Here is a 16474-nt window from a genome sequence, read left to right on the forward strand (position 1 = left end):
TAGCTCTTGTAAGATTCCTTAACACTTCTAAGGTAGATTCCTGGAATAGAAGTTGCTGACTAGCTGTGGGTGTGGTTGTGATGACACCATTTCAGCCACTTGCACCCTACACTCTACGTGGGTGGCATGGTAGCACATGGCAGCACGGTAACAGTGGTTAGCACTGTTGCCTTACAGTGCCAGGGACCCAGGTTCAATTCCCAGCTTGGGTCCCTGTCAGTGTGGAGTTTTGCACATTTTCCCTGTGTCTGTGTGGGTTTTATCCAGGTGCTCTGGTTTCCTCCCACATTCTGAAAGACATGCTTGTTAGGTGCATGGACCCAAATAGGCACTGGACTGTGGTGACTAGGGGAATTTCACAGTAACTTCATTGCAGTGTTAATGTAAGCCTTACTTGTGACTAATAAATTAACTTTGACTTTAATGCACAATAGAGATAAATGTGGACCCTGACAATTACTATGTCCTGAGTGTGAAAGTTTCTTGCTTATCACTGTCTCCTTAACCACAAGAGGTCACGTACATACGTTATTAGCTTATGCCCTCATTTTTCATAGATCCAGATGATGATGACAAGGAGAAAGACGTTGATATGGAGAAGAAGGAAGAACATTACTTTCTGGTGGATTATCATGAGATGATAATGAAGAGGAGGAGAATGATTTGGACGTTAAGACCGTACAATAGCAATTGCAGCAAGATATGGACCTATGTTCCGATGCTTTCTCACTCTCATGTACCAGTTAGATATTTTCACACAGAGAGAAGTTGATAATGAGGATAATTCACAGGTCACAACCATTGACGCAAGGTGTCAGTGCCATCATCCCGGAGAAGACCGGCCTGCCCAAGGGCTCAAAATTGAGAGATCCAGATGTTTTCTGTGTAAGAGGAAAGATGTTCACAGAATATCAAAAATTTGTGATCATTCTGAGGTCAGTTGCGGAGGATGTGCTGCAACTGACAGATGTGACAATAGCCTACAGATGCCATTTCTGATAGCATCAAAGGACAGCACCAGCAGATTTGGTACCTCCACTGAACCCGTGTGATAACTTCTTATCTTAGAATTGGCCCAGGTAGGACAATTGATGTTTCCTTTATATATATGGAGGCATAGTCTGCAGCGCTGGTGGCAGTAGAGGATGGATTATAGAGAACCGTGTTAAGATACAGATCGTTACATGGTTTTTAGAGTCTGAGAAAATCCGTTAGGCTTATCCATTTTGCTGATTAACGAGGAGCACAAGCCTAGAGTCCAGTAGAATGGCAATGGCAGGAGTGGATCTGCATAAAGCTGCTTTTTCTCAGTTTAGCGGCATTTCTCCTTAGAACAGCACACAATTGACAATTCAGGGAAAACACCAGCTACCTGTAGGTAGAGGAGGCCAAGAGATGTAGTGGTTCCTTTCTGGGCCCAAGCTGCCATAAAGAGGAAGGAAGCCTCAAGTCAATAAGTATTTTTCCTCTGGCTTGTAATTTGCACCTTGGAAAAGCGGTAGAGTTGGAGAAATAAAGGCTCATTTGGACAGTCGAGTAAGTACGATGTGAAGAAGCAGTAGGATGGCTAATGATTGCTCTGACATTGTTTGGAAGAAAAGAGAATGTGTATTGATCTCATTCTCATGTATTCATTCAAGAGGCATTCTTTGTGCCCAGTCGTTCGTGGTTTTGAAAGAATTGGATGATGATGTGGGAGAAGTGATCTCAAGTGCATGAATGTTCTAGGATGTGTACTACATTGACAAACTTGTCATTCCTCTCAAGGTGTAGATAATGGAATATGGCAGTAAAGACCTTTGAAAAGATGATAACACTCCATTGATAAATTAGTGTCTCTTGCAAATATATTTGTTGAGTCTTCCAAGTGCTATTCCTCCTGATGATTCACTTCAGTTTTCCTTGTCTCCAAGGAAGTTGGGTCACTTCATCAAATTGCCATGTTTGGAACTTTTTGGACTGTAGTATTCCGCAGAGCACAACAAGTTACAACTGTACAGGATACACATTTTGGAAAAGATTCAACACTCAAGATGTTCGATGCTATCCAGGACAAAGCAACTCACTTGGTTGCTAACCTTTCCACAAACATTCACCAGCCCCATCACTGACAAACAGTGGCAGCAGTGGGCACCATCTACAAGATACTGCAGTAATTCACCAAGGCTTCTTCAGCAGCACCTTGCACATGCACAACTGCCACCATTTAAGAGGAGAAGACCAGCAGATACTTACGAATACCACACTTGGAGATTCCCCTCCAAGTCATTTACTATCCTAACTTGAAAACATATCACTGTTCCTTCACTATCACTGAGTCAAAATCCTGGAGCTTCCTCCTTAACAGCACTGTGTGTGTACCTACACCTCAGGAACTGCAGCAGTTCAAGAAGGCAGCTCACCACCACTTCTCAATGGCAACTAAGGATGGACAATAAATGCTAGCCTAGGCCACATTCCATAAATGAATTTAAAAATATTGTGGATTTTCTCCTGGTCTATCAAAGCAGCAAGAATTTTTTTTCGGGATATTCTCATTCTTGCTATGATAACTCATATAGCTAATTGTAGAATTTACAAGCTTCTATTCTTGCTATTTACAGAGAGATTATTATTCAAGATGGCAAAATATATACTTTGTCACATACCTACAAACATTCCATTTAATTCACCAACTTTGAATAGGTCTAGGAGGACAAAAGGTAGCAAATTTGAGAAAATATGGCATTTACCTGCGTCTGGTCATAAACAATCTGCATTTCCAGCTAATTGCATCTCTATCTATGAATGAAGTTGAGATGGTTGACATGAAGGTTAAGCCGTGATGATTGGGTCTCATCTATTCTAGCATCCAATTGCATCTGCACTGATACACAGTTTCTTTGAAGACACAGGTGTCAAGCCAGACCAGATGAATTTTCAAGAACTTTAAATTGAGTCAATACCTGAAGAACATTTGCCCAAACATCATCCTGGGTGACATTACTTTTAAAGTTTATTTATTAGTCACAAATAAGGCTTACATTACCACTGCAATAAAGTTATTGTGAAATTCCCCTAGTTGCCACATTCCAACGCCTGTTCGGATCAATGCACCTAACTAGCATGTCTTTCAGACTGTTGGGAATGAGCCAGAGTCATAAAAATTGGGTGGAAGCTACAGGCACATGCATAGGTCTCTGGCCAGATAGCCTTGGCTGCAGTAACAAGATGACACCAGGTTTTAGTCCAAAACCTGGTGTTGTCAGACTTTTCACTGTGTTTACGCCAGTCCAACGCCGGCATACCCACATCATGCAGTAACAAGATCAGTTCTTCTCCACTTTCTTCAAACCAGCCTCCCCTCCATTGACTCAGTCTACACTTCCCACTGTCTTGGAAAAATAGCCAGCATAATCAAGATACAAAAGCCTGAGATCACATACCAACCGATTCAAGAGCAGCTTCTTCCCTGCCGCCATCAGACATTTGAATGGATTTACCTTGCATTAAGTTGATCTTTCTCTGCACTGTAGCTATGAACATAACATTATATTCTTCACTCTCTCCTTTCCTTCTCTCCTAATTACTCACGAACGGTATGTTTTGTCTGTATATTGCCCAAGAAACAATACTTCTGACTGTCTTCCAATACATGTGATGATAATAAATCAAATCAAATCTCTCTGAAATCCTCATAAGATCTGCATGAGCTGTAAATTTTTTGGGAGGGGTTTATATTGTAAACAATGCATCCTGTAAATCTGTCTCCATCTGTGCATCGTGCTGCTGCAGATGCACAAGACTGGAACAGCGGATCCCAACTGTTCGCTTTATATATGAATGATTTGGAAGAGAGAACTGAATCTCCAAATTTGCAGCTGATACAAAGCTGGTGGGCGGGTGAGCTGTGAGGGGGATACAAAGATGCTTCAGTATGATTTGGACAGGCTGAGTGTGTGGGCATAAGCATAGCAGATGCAGTCTAATGTGGACAAATGTGAGATTATCCACTCTTATTGGTAGCAATAGTAGGAAAACAGATTATGACTTGAATGGGTATAAATTGAGAGAGGTGGATACTCATGCATCAGTCATTGAAAGTAAGTCTGCAGGTACAGCAGGCTGTAAAGCAGGCAAATGGTATGTTAGCCTTCATAGTTAAAGTTTTTTTAAAGTTTATTTATTAGCCACAGCTAAGGCTTACATTAACACTGCAATGAAGTTACTGTGAAATTCCCCTAGTCACCACGGTCTGGCACCTGTTCGGGCCAACGCACCTAACCAGCACGTCTTTCAGAATGTGGGAGGAAACCGGAGCACCCGGAGGAAACCCACACAGACACGGGGAGAACGTGCAAACTCCAAACAGACAGTGACCCAAGCCGGGAATCGAACCAGGTCCCTGATGCTGTGAGGCAGCAGAGCTAGCCACTGTGCTACCATGCCGCACCCTGAATGAGAGAGTTTGAGTATATGGATAGGGATGTTTTACTGCAATTGTATAGAGCATTGGTGAGGCCACACCTGGAGTATTGTGCACAGTTTTGGTGTCCTTTTCTGAGAAAGGATGTCCTTGCTGTAGGGGGTGTATAGTAGAGGTTTACCAGGCTGATTCCCGGGATGGGAGGTCTGCCATATGAGAAGAGACTAAGTCAGTTAGGATTGATTTCCCTGGAGGCCAGAAGAGTGAGAAGGGATTGCACCAAAACTTATAAAATTCTAACAGGATTAGACAGAATAGAATCTGAAAGAATGTTCTCAATGGCAGAAGAGTCCAGAACTAGGGGTTATAGTTTGAGGATAAAGGGTAAACCTTTTAGAACTGAGGTGATGCATGTGTGGAATTCACTGCCACAGAATGTAGTTGAGGCCAAAATGTTGTCTGATTTCAAGAAGCTGTAAGGGCTAAAGGAATCAAGAGATATGTAGGGAAGGGAGGATCAGGATATTGAATTTGATGATAAGCTTGATCAAAGTGAATGCTTAAGCAGGCCCAAAGGGTCGAATGGCCTACTCCTGCTTCTTGTTCCTATGTTTCTATTAGGTCCTGCCAACAGTAATAAGGAAGTCAGCTGGGTCCCAAAAATGTCAGCCATTTTGGGTGATGTGAGTTTGGGGTTCCAGAAGGCCCCCATGAGGCAGGCAGGCAATTACGCCAAGAGATTGGTGAAGCAGGGCCCCAAGAGGAGGCTGACTGAGGTTTTCCAATTTACTCCAATCTATCAGGGCAGGTCAACCGATTGGAGGTGGCACCCAGGGACAGGTGCTCCCTGCCTTGGTGTGGCTGCAGCCAAAGACTGCCCTATAAAGGGGCTCCTCCCACAACTATGGCATCCTGAGTGTGCTTTTTGTATTTTTTAATTAATGTTCATAAGAAGTGCCAGGGAGGGAGCCTGACAAAACACCTTCTTAGTTAAGTACCTTATACTTTAGCTCTCCTGAAGTAGGAAGTCTTCTGACTGACTTTACAGCTTTGACAGCCCGCCAATGTCCCTAACCTTCAAGGAACCTGTCTCCATACTGATTGAGGAGATGTCCCAGTTAATGTTGCAGGTCGGTGACTGTTTCTCCTCCGAGATAATTCAGGATCAGGAACAGCCCTGGCTCCTACTTTCCTGCTCCTGAGACAAAGGTTCAGCCATACTGATAGCCTTAACTCAGTAGGTCTCACTCTTGCTTCTGACTCAGAAAGTTTTGTGTTTAAGCCTGCTCCAGAAACTCAAGTATCAAATCTAGGCTGATATTCCAGTGCATTGCTTAGGGAGTGCTGCCCCTCAGAGATGAGATGTTAAACTGATGCCCCATTTGTAATAGCCGGTAAATGTCAAAGATCCTGGTCAATATTTCAAAGGCCAGTAGGGACACCTTCCTGATATCCTGAGCAAAAAGCAATATTTGATTGCTGTCTTCACCTGCTATTGCTCGAACTGAGCATGACACCTCTTCAGGGTCATGAGCTTTTGGGTCTTCACGTAACTGAACTGGTCGATTCTTCACCCACAGGTCAAGTATCCTTCTGACAGATTTCTGGTGAAATAAAACCTCCAAAATGGTGTAATGAAAATTGTGAACATCTTAGACACTTCACTGAGGAGCAGTTGCCAGAAAAATGTTATTTGCATGTAACATCATGAAGATGAAGTTCTTTTCCAATTTTTCCATGCTTTTCTCCATAGGTGACATGCGATGAACTTTGATGGGTAAGATCAAAGCAAATTCTGATAAATCCATTGGGGTTTGGCACTGGGATCATCCCTGCGTACCAGCTTGTTGTTTGTATGACAAGTGAAATAACTCCTTGCTTCAACATTGAGTCATTTTCCTTCTGTACCTTTGGCAAGAGTGGATGAGGAAGCTTTTTGGATGTAAACAGGCTCACTGGCTTAGTTTCAGATATAGAGTGAAGTGATATGCTGTCTTAAACTCTCCTAGTCCTGTGAACAGCTGTGGAAATTCAGCTCTGAAGATTTTGTGTTGATATTCTTGGCTTTCCAGTTCCTCGACTCTGCAAATCAGTTGTAAGTCGGTAAAAACTTTCCTACGTAAGAGTGAACAAGATAAGTTAAAGTTGCCATAGTTCCAGATGACCATAGGCTGCTCTGTTCTTTGAGGGGGAGAGCTGAGTGATGGTGATTTGAACTGAGGATCACCACACCTCAGGCAAGGGGAAAGATGGAGAAGGCAGGCCCTTCATTGATAAGCTCGGCCAGTACAGGAATTGAACCCATGCTCTTGGCAGCTCTGGTTCTGAATCACATGTAAGATCCAGTGAACTTACTCTCTCTATGCTGAAGGGTTGACTTATGATCTTGACTTTTATACCTTTTGGCCTGTGTAGTTTTTTGCATGATGGCTGAAGGGAATTTTTCTCCAACCACGGTTCAGTATCAGAAAGAACTAAATCTGCTGCACCCATGTTTAGGTTAAAGCATGTCTTGTTTTCCTCTACTAGGATGTCAATATTTCAGGAGTTTCTGCTTGGTTACTAGATTTCTCCAAGGAAAGGCATCTCAATATCACTGATACCTTTTACTTCATGTATCTGGGAGAGCCGGTGCTGACATGATGGGCTGAATGGCCTCTTTCTATACTGCAGAGATTCTATGGTTCTATAATTTATCAATGTATCAATATTTTCCCCTTGTCTTTGGTTTTGATTGTTAAATTTAGTTCACCCAACAATGGTATTCTTTTTCACATTGAAATCCGCATTGAGTGCTTTTATTACTTTATTGTACGTGGCTTTTTCTTCTTCAATTCCTTACCTGACTAGCATATGTGTGCACAACCATCACGTACAGCAGCATACAGACCTGCTTGCTGCTCGGCTTCATAGCAAGGCCCAGTGCAGTGCGGTACCTGGTAAATCTTTAGCACCAATTCAACCGGGCTTTTGCTTGGTTTACGTCAGAGACCTGCACGCAGCTTTCCGCTAATGCCAGAGACTTTTCCGTACTTATTCTTTCACTTGCTACTACCACATATAATTCTTAGTGTCATTGAGCTAACACAGAATATCTATGGAGTCTGCTCAGATTAGGAAAACGGTAATTTTACTAAGACATTGCCTGCTGAAGGATACATTTTACTATGAGATTGTATATGAGAGAGGGCAAGGTCAACAGACATTGCATTATTCTTTGTGATGATGTATACTCTCTTATTAGCACATCACACAATTGGAATTAACCCCTTAAATGACACAGAGTGCAGATTTGCTTTCTTTACTTTAATTGCTATTATGCTCTTTCATCATTAAGGTGTTCTGAGGCAAAGCATGATGCAGGTTGATGGACACCTTGTTGCTATTTTGAGCAATTGGTATCAAGTTCCTCCAAATCATTAATGTTTATGCTGCTGCACTTCAAGGAAAACTTCAGAATGTCTTCCAACCATCTGCTTTGTCCTCCCCAAAAAGTTGGCCATTTAAAAAACACTGGTCTTACCTGTGGCATGGTGGCACAGTGGTTAGCACTGCTGCTTCACAGCTCCAGGGACCTGGGTTCGATTCCTGGCTTAGGTCACTGTCTGTGTGGAGTTTGCACATTCTCCCCATATCTGTGTGGGTTTTCTCTGGGTGCTCCGGTTTCCTCCCACAGTCCAAAGATGTGCGGGTTGGGTGCATTGGCCATGCTGAATTGCCCTTTAGTGTCCTGGGGTGCATCGGTTAGCGGGGTAAATGTGTGGGGTTACAGGGATAGGGCCTAGGTGGGATTGTTGTCAGTGCAGACTTGATGGGCCGAATGGCCTCTTTTGGCACTATAGGGTTCCTTTCAATCATTCTGCCATTCACGCCATGCTCCTGCTGCAGTGAGGTCAGAGAAGTTGGCACCGGCTAAATCTCCGTTCAGGATGGGAAAATCGCATTGGTGCCAACGGTGGTAACATTCCAGCCTGTATCTTGTGGGGGAAACACTTTTCAGCCATTTGGATGTAGTGACCAGTCCAGCTTAGCCTGTCTTTGAATATTGAAAGGTCACAGTGGATTGCAGGATTGAGCAGATGGAATGGCTGCGTGGGGAGAGGGGGAAGCCCAGCTGACAGGCCAGGCCTGGCGGGCTGATTGTCATGGTTAGTGGTGGAAAGTGTAGTGATTGAGAGCAGTTAATAATATATCAAACCACATCTGATCAGTCAAAATGTTCCATCCTCCATACATGTTGAAGGAGAGACTCTGGAATATGTTTAACATTTCCCAAACCTTGGCAGCCACCTCTGTCAAAAGGCTATCATTGATGAGGAGATCCAACACTAGATCAGCTGCATCAGCTCAGCCTTCTACAAACTATGTCAGCGGGTGTTCGAAACAAAGACTTCGGTAAATCAACAAAAGTCCAAGTGTACAGGGCAGTTGTTGCCACCACACTCCTTTATTGCCACGACGTCTGTGACACATAAGAGCACTAGAAAAATTGCATCAGCAATACCTTTGCTGTGTCCTCCAGATGTGGCAGGAGAAACAATGAACAAATGCTAGTTTCCACTTCTTGAAGTCAGCCCCACGTGTATTCAGGCAAAACTCCGTGGGGCAATCCCTCATCCAGTGCTAAGACAGATGACCTGCACACTATCACATGCTTGCTGTGTCCAAATTGACATTCTGTATGACAGCACTGACTGCATCGCAAACGCATTTCATTGGTTGTGAAGCAATTTGGAAGACGCTGAGGTTGCGAAAGATGCTACATAAATACAAGTTTTACTTTTCTGCTTTTATTATTTCAACCTTTCAAAGTCAATGCTTCTGATTTTTTAAAACTTTATTTTTAAGAGCACAAGCACTGCGCGAACCGCCCCCATGACATAAAGTGTTCTGGAATCTTCTAAACATTTTACCAACTCTATAATTTAGCATTCCTTTAAGCCTACACTCATCCCACATCTACATTTCATACAGTGCACATTTATATAAATTGCAGGTCCTCTTCAAGATGACGACTGCTCCAGACTTACAGCTGGAAGCTCCTGGTACAAAAATACATCGCTATCAACCTCAATAGTTAAGCAATGAGCAAACTAATTGAATGCGGTTGTTTACAAATTGTAAGACCAGTCCTGAAAGAAAAACTCAGCACTCGGTAAATTGTATGCCTCTAAATGTAATTCAGCCATTAGACTCACCCTTTTCTCATTTTAATGTGCAATTTAGATGATAATATATAATACATTCATAGACTGGGAAGATCCTAATTTTTGAAACTACCATCATAAAGATATTTGCTGTTATTTACCATTTGATTCCTTTCTCTTCACTTTCTCCAGAGTGAGCCTCTTGCAGCTTTACATTTTCTTATAACCGACAGTTCAGAATGATTTCTTAAATTTCTCAAATTTTTATGGATCCTTTGTCAATGCTGCTCTGCGGTTGGTCACATTGAACCAAGAGCCCTGTAGAATGACCTTAAAAAGTGCCAAGGCGGTTCGCCCATCTCACGAGATGCCGCACTTCTGCGTTCCTTTGTTATGCTGGAGTAATGGGGAATCCACACTGAATAACTGCATTCGTAGACCACGCTACTGCCTTTCTTTATATGTCCAAAGTTTATCGACTAGTCTGTAATTTAGACCAGAGTATCCATTCATTGATCAACTAAATGCTGTCTGTCTATAATCCAGAAAAGGTAGGAACTGCCTGGACCTAGTTAAAATCATGTTAAATCATAGGAACAGGAGTAGGCCATTCAGTCACTTGAGGATGTTCTGCCATTCAGTTAAATCATGGGTAAATTATCCCTTAACCACATTTACTGGCCCTTGATCCTTATCCCTTGATAACATTGCCGAATGAAAATCTCTTAGAATTGAAAATTTCAATTGACTCAGTATCCACAACCTATTTGGGAGGGGAAAATTATTCCAGATTCCCACTACTCTTTGTATGGAAAGTGCGTCCTTATTACATTCCTGAAAGGCTGGCCTCGAATTGGAAGGTTGAGTCCTCTTGTTCTTGATCCCTCACCAGAGGAAACAGTTGAATTTTTTTCTATCCTATTGAATCCCCATTATAATTGAAAATTCCCTGATTAAGTAATACCCCAACCTTCTAAACTCAAGATTATGCAACCTATCCTGCTAAAAAACCCTTTCAGCCCTTCCAGAGCATGAGTCTGCTCTGTATCCCCTCGAAGACAAAGTATACCTGTGCTGGGATACAGTGCCTAAAACTGGGCAAGTGCTCCAGATGAGGCCTGAAGGATGCCCTTCACAGCTGTAATATTGCTTCTTTCTATTTGTCATGATGTGTCCACTCACCCGATGAAGGAGCAGTGCTCCGAAACTTGTGATTCCAAATAAACCTGTTGGACTTTAACCTGGTGTTGTGAGAATTCTTAATTTCTATTTGTAGTCAACCTCCTTGTGATAAAGGCCAACATTCCATTCACTTTTCTTTTACCGATTATGTGTAACTGAACACCTAAATCACTTTGTTTCTCCACAGTTCCTAGTCTTTCTCAGATCCAAATACTTTATCACATTCCCACATTTTATTTCCCATTTGCCCACGCACTGAATCTGTCTATGTCTCTTTTCATACTCTCATTGAATTTGCTGTGGCTGGGTAGTAATACTGTGAGTAATGACACACCATTTCTTCCCATCTGGATAATTTTCTACTTCAGATTATGACCGGTTTTCCCACACTCTCAGAATTCCTGTGTTTTAGAGGGAGGTTCAGAGGGCAGGCCAGATTGTTCAATAACTTCCTCCTGCCCAAAACAGGACAATGTCACTATATATAAATGTATAAGAGAATGTAAAGTTTTTAATCTATAAGATTGGTAAGAAAGTGTACATTTTTAGTAGCTCATTAACAGGTTGTAGTGATTTTAAAAGCTGGGACGTTATAGGGTGTATGAAGCAAAACAGGCAGGATGTGTGTCTCATCTATAGGGATGTAACCAGCAATCACCAAACTAGCAATTTTCAATCCATGGGGCCCATTGTGGAAGTGGCACATGTGGGCTAATGAAGTACACAAGTCTCAACTCTGCTCAATTGTTGCATTTCTACACTATTTAGCAAAATATCATAACAATATCATTGTTTCAATACTTTTCCTGGAGTGCTTTTAATTTTTTTTGGGTAAACAGAAAAATAGAGGAAAACTACCAAGGAGATACAGAAAGAATTTGCGCTGCCTTGACAAATCTGAACATCATTTTGGAAAACTGGAGCTAACATTTTCAAATATTTAAATACCTGCCCTCTCGAGATGCCTGCAAGTATAGGAAATCTGTTAAGATAAGCAAAGTATTTGAACATCTGAATTTAACAATTAGCAGCAACTCCACTTGAAGTTTCGAAGTTTTATTTTTAAACTAGCTATCCATGGAAAGTCCAGGGAAAATTATTACACTCTGTCTCATGGTTGGGGAGAAAATCAAAAATCCAGGTAACAGAAAATAGGATCTACCATCTAAGGTGGCACAGTGGCACAGTGTTTAGCACTGCTGCCTAACAGTGCCAGGGACCCGGATTTGCTTCCCGGCTTGGATCGCTATCTATGTGGAATTTGTACATTCTTCCTGTGTCTCCATGGGTTTCCACTGGGTGCTCCAGTTTCCTCCCACAATCCGAAAGACGTACATGTTAGGTGCATTGAAATTCTCCATCAGTGTACCCAAACAGGCGCTGGAGTGTGGGACCAGGGGATTTTCACAGTATCTTCATTGCAGTGTTAATGTTACTTGTGACATTAATTTAAAAAAACTTTGAGTTTTTACCATGCATTGTGGTCACCGATGTAGGTTTAAATAAACACTCACTCATTATTTCTTTCTTACAAAACATGATGACTTGAATTCAGACTTGAATTTGTGCTACTACTGTACTGCACAGGATATTTGCACCAAGAGTATCCTAAATGGACTTTTATCCTTTCCATTTATTAAGATGGGGACACTTGACCGCTTCAGAAACAGTTTCTGGAGCAAAGATTTTAAAAAGTGCAGGTTTGGAATGTCCAATGGCTACTTTGCTTCATTGAGAAACCTTAGCTCTCGCCCAGTAACTATCCATCAAAATAAACAAGCTTCTTTTGTCCATCTGATGGTCTAAGTGGTTGCACCTGTTGCTACACTTCAGACTACACTCGCTGAGCTGTGTTCTGATGGTAATATGGACAACTCTCTCTACACCTTTTCTGCTCTTCATATTAACTGAAGACGCTTGGGTATTTGACAGGTTCATTGTTGAATAGTTTTCCATATCTTCATATATTTTGGTGTATTATAGTGCTTTCAAACTCATGCTTGTTAATTGTTTCAACTGTGGGCTGAGTCAAAAAGTCTTAAAGTGACAGCATGTGCTGCTAGAGATTTGTCACAGTCATATAATCTGTATAAAAGCAAATTACTGTGGATGCAGTACAGAGAAAATGCTGAAAAACCTCAGCAGGTCTGGCAGCGTCTGTATGGAGAGAAAAGAGCTGACGTTTCGAGTCCAGATAGGTCATCTTCATTGTAGTGTTATTTGTGTTATCATAGGTCATCTGGACTCGAAAAGTCAGCTCTTTTCTCTCCTTACAGATACTGGTAGACCTGCTGAGATTTTCCAGCATTTTCTCATATAATCTATAGCACATTTTAAATCTTTCTACATCCCAGGGACTGTACAAGGATAGGTGTGACGTTGGCTTACAAAGTCTCAAAGTTCACATGGTGGTGGAAGGGATGATCTCTTTATTGTCTTGCCATTCATGTTGAAAGAGGTGTAGGTAAAGGGTCATGCACCTTTTGACTGTGAGGGACATTGTGTTCAACAAATGTCTGCATGGAAAAATGCGGAGGAGCATGTGGAAAATGACATTTCCTTCAACATGAGTCTCTCAGTAAAGGTAGTGTAGAGGATAGCCTTCCCTGTAAAGAAGAGACAATCTCAAAAAGCTCTCCAAGATAAGCGAGTTTCCACATTTGTTTGTACTCCTTTACCTGTAAAACATGTTGTCACCTTGATCAAATGAATGCTATTTGGAAAACCTATTTTTCTTTAAATAATTCCATGTTTGGTGCTTATGAACAGGAAAGACTCCCCCATTGCCCTTTTACATGCTGTCTGTTCCTTGCGCTCTTGTCTAGGGAGGCATAACTTACAGAATAATGAAGGACCCAGATAGAGTGGACATGGGAAAGATGTTTCCACTAGTAGGAAAGAGTAGGGCCCGAGAGCACAGCCTCAGAGTAGAACTCAGATGAGGAGGAATTTCTTCAGCCAGAGGGTGGTGAATCTATGGAACTCATTGCCACAGAAGGCTGTCGAGGCCAGGTCATTGAGTGTATGTTTAAGACAGAGATAGAAAGGTTCTTAATTGGTCAGGAGATCAAAGGCTACATGGAAAAAGTGGAAGAATGAGGTTGAGAAACTTATCAGTGATGATTGAATGGTAGAGCAGACTCAGTGGGCTTAATGGCCTAATTCTGCTGCTATATCTTATGGTCTTATGGTCATATAATGCTCAATTGCATAGATCTGATCAGCCTCAGGAACTATTCAGTCATAGAGTCATAGAGATGTACAGAATGGAAACAGACCCTTCGGCCTAACTTGTCCATGCTAACTTTTCTTTTAACCACTAAGCTATTCCCAATTGCCCCCATTTGGCCCATATCCCTCTATACCCATCTTACCCATGTAACTGTCTAAATGCTTTTTAAAAGTCAAAATTGTACCTGCCTCTACTACTACCTCTGGCAGCTTGTTCCAGACATTCACCGCCTTCTGTGTGAAAAAAATTGCCCCTCTGGGTCCTCTCGTATTTCTTCCCTCTCACTATAAAAACATGCCCTCTAGTTTTAGACTCTCCTACCTATTGGATTCCTACAGTAGGGCAAAGAGACAAAGCAGAGAGAAGACATTGAAAACTGGAGGTGTGACACAAATCTCCACCTGTTGCAATGTTTTCTGGAGCAGATCAGATCTGGAGATTATTCTGCCGAAAGGGCTGGGGAACCATTCTCATTGCAGGAACCTCTTGAGACATTGATCAGCTTGAATGCCCCAATGGCCCTGAAACCCAGTCACTAACCTCAAATTAAATGAATTCCGTGGATTCAGAGGATGCATGTGTCCAGCTCCTTCCCATCCCCAGGATCAGAAAGTCCAGTTGGAATGTGGCCGACTGCCTTTCTCTCCTCATTACCCTGCTCCCCAACCCCAACTCAGCCCCAGAAAGAACCTTCAGCTTTGTGGAAAGGCAACATGTAATTTTAAGGAAAAGATTATGAGATCCTCTTTGTAGTATAAAGGGTTAATGTTTAAGAGGCATATACATATAGTCTATGTCAACAGTAATGTAAGATCACATGACAGAATATGTTGACAGTTCCGTGTAGAGCCTGTATTGTACATAGTTGACATAATATTCAATAAAAGGTCAAGTTTACAATAGCCTTACCTCGAGCACTATCTATAAATCCAGACCATGGAAAACCTCATCTAAGATCCATAATGATGATAACAGACTCTTCCGGCTTCAGCTGTGAACCAAAACCTGGATCCTACCTCTGTCAAGTGGGCAGCATGCCATCACCTGAAGACCACAGTTCCAGACGCTAGTATGGAGTTCCCACCCCAGGCATACACCGGGAGCTGGTATGCAAAGCTCCCCCTCCTTGTTTAACAATGAATCCTTTGTTCAGGGCAGGCAGAGGTTCTATCCTTACAATGCCAACTGGAAACATGAGTAATAGGATTCAGCACCTCCAGATGCTAGCCTCCAGTTTAGCAGTTTCGTCACATCAGGATGCATTGTAACAACAGAACAGGAAATGAAGACATGCCCCCAGAATTACAGGAAATATTCAAATCAACTTTGCAGTGGAAAACTCGCTTCAACACTTCTGGGGAAGATAATGAGCCAAAGCCCAAACTTTTGAGACAGGTTGAAACCTTGAAGAAGAAATCTTGGTGACGGTATTAGAAGACACAGAAGGAAATTCATTAAATTCTGGTTATTGTAAAGCAGTTTTTATTTTTTAAGATTATTTACTTTTTTTTGGAGATTCAGCTTCTGGGGAAAATGGTAGGGCAATGACATGGAATTTTCCGAGAGTGATTTGAAGAGTTTATCTGGTTCATAGTTATCAGTGGCCAGAACTAGGAATTCAAAGTTGGGTTGTTTTATAAACACATCACAAATTTTCATTGATCATTTCTTGCTGTGTTTCAGAATTTAGAATAGTTCCAAGTTAACATAGAACATAGAACACTACAGCACAAACAGGCCCTTCGGCCCACGAGTTGCGCCGATCACATCAACACCTACCAATCTACAGACCTATCTATAACCCCCAATCCCATTAAACCCCATATACTCATCCAGAAGTCTTTTAAAAGACCCCAGCGAGTTCGCCTCCACCACCACTGACGGCAGCCGATTCCATTCACTCACCACCCTCTGAGTGAAAAACTTACCCCTAACATCACTTCTGTACTTTCCTCCCCGCACCTTAAATCTGTGTCCTCTTGCAGTGACCATTTCAACCCGGGGAAATAGAAATAGTTGCTCTTGCTTATTTTGTCAATGTTTGACGGAAAGAAAATTGATTGAAAAAATTGACAAGAGGTATTATAGGAAGTGTTCTTGTTTCTACTTTGAGGTGAAGAGGACTATGATTATCATCGGGGGGGCTGGGGTTGTTTGGTCAGTTGATCTGCACTGGCAAAAGAGTCTGCTGTGAGTAGAGCAGGATGCTTCAGACAATTGGATGAGCTACTACCTCAGGGTTCCCTCTCCTTGCATGGGAGGTGATGGCCTAGTGTTATTATTACTAGATAATTAATCCAGAAACTCAGTTAATGTTAAAGGACCCGGGTTTGAATCCTGCCCTGGCAAATGGTGGAATATGAATTCAGTTAAAAAGAATCTGGAATTAAGAATTTACTGATCACCATGAAACCATCATTGATTGTCAGAAAAACCCATCTGGTTTACTGATGTCCTTTAGGGAAGGAAATCTGCCATCCTTACCCGGTCTGGCCTACATGTGACTCC

At 42.1% G+C, this 16474-nt stretch overlaps 1 long non-coding RNA gene across 3 annotated transcripts in view; it reads left to right on the forward strand.

Annotated features, from left to right (window-relative positions):
• LOC145341929 (uncharacterized) overlaps positions 1–16474 on the forward strand; it is a 146642-nt gene that overhangs the window by 108391 nt on the left and 21777 nt on the right. The window contains exon 3 of one of the 3 annotated variants that reach the window (XR_013886467.1): positions 558–1079. The exons of the other annotated variants lie outside the window; for them this stretch is intronic. This is a non-coding gene — a long non-coding RNA (uncharacterized LOC145341929). The remainder of the gene's footprint in view (positions 1–557; positions 1080–16474) is intronic. 3 annotated transcript variants of the gene reach the window in all.

The sequence above is a fragment of the Carcharhinus amblyrhynchos genome, chromosome 4, assembly GCF_965287045.1.
Source record: "Carcharhinus amblyrhynchos chromosome 4, sCarAmb.v2.hapA, whole genome shotgun sequence".
Lineage (NCBI taxonomy): Eukaryota > Metazoa > Chordata > Chondrichthyes > Carcharhiniformes > Carcharhinidae > Carcharhinus > Carcharhinus amblyrhynchos.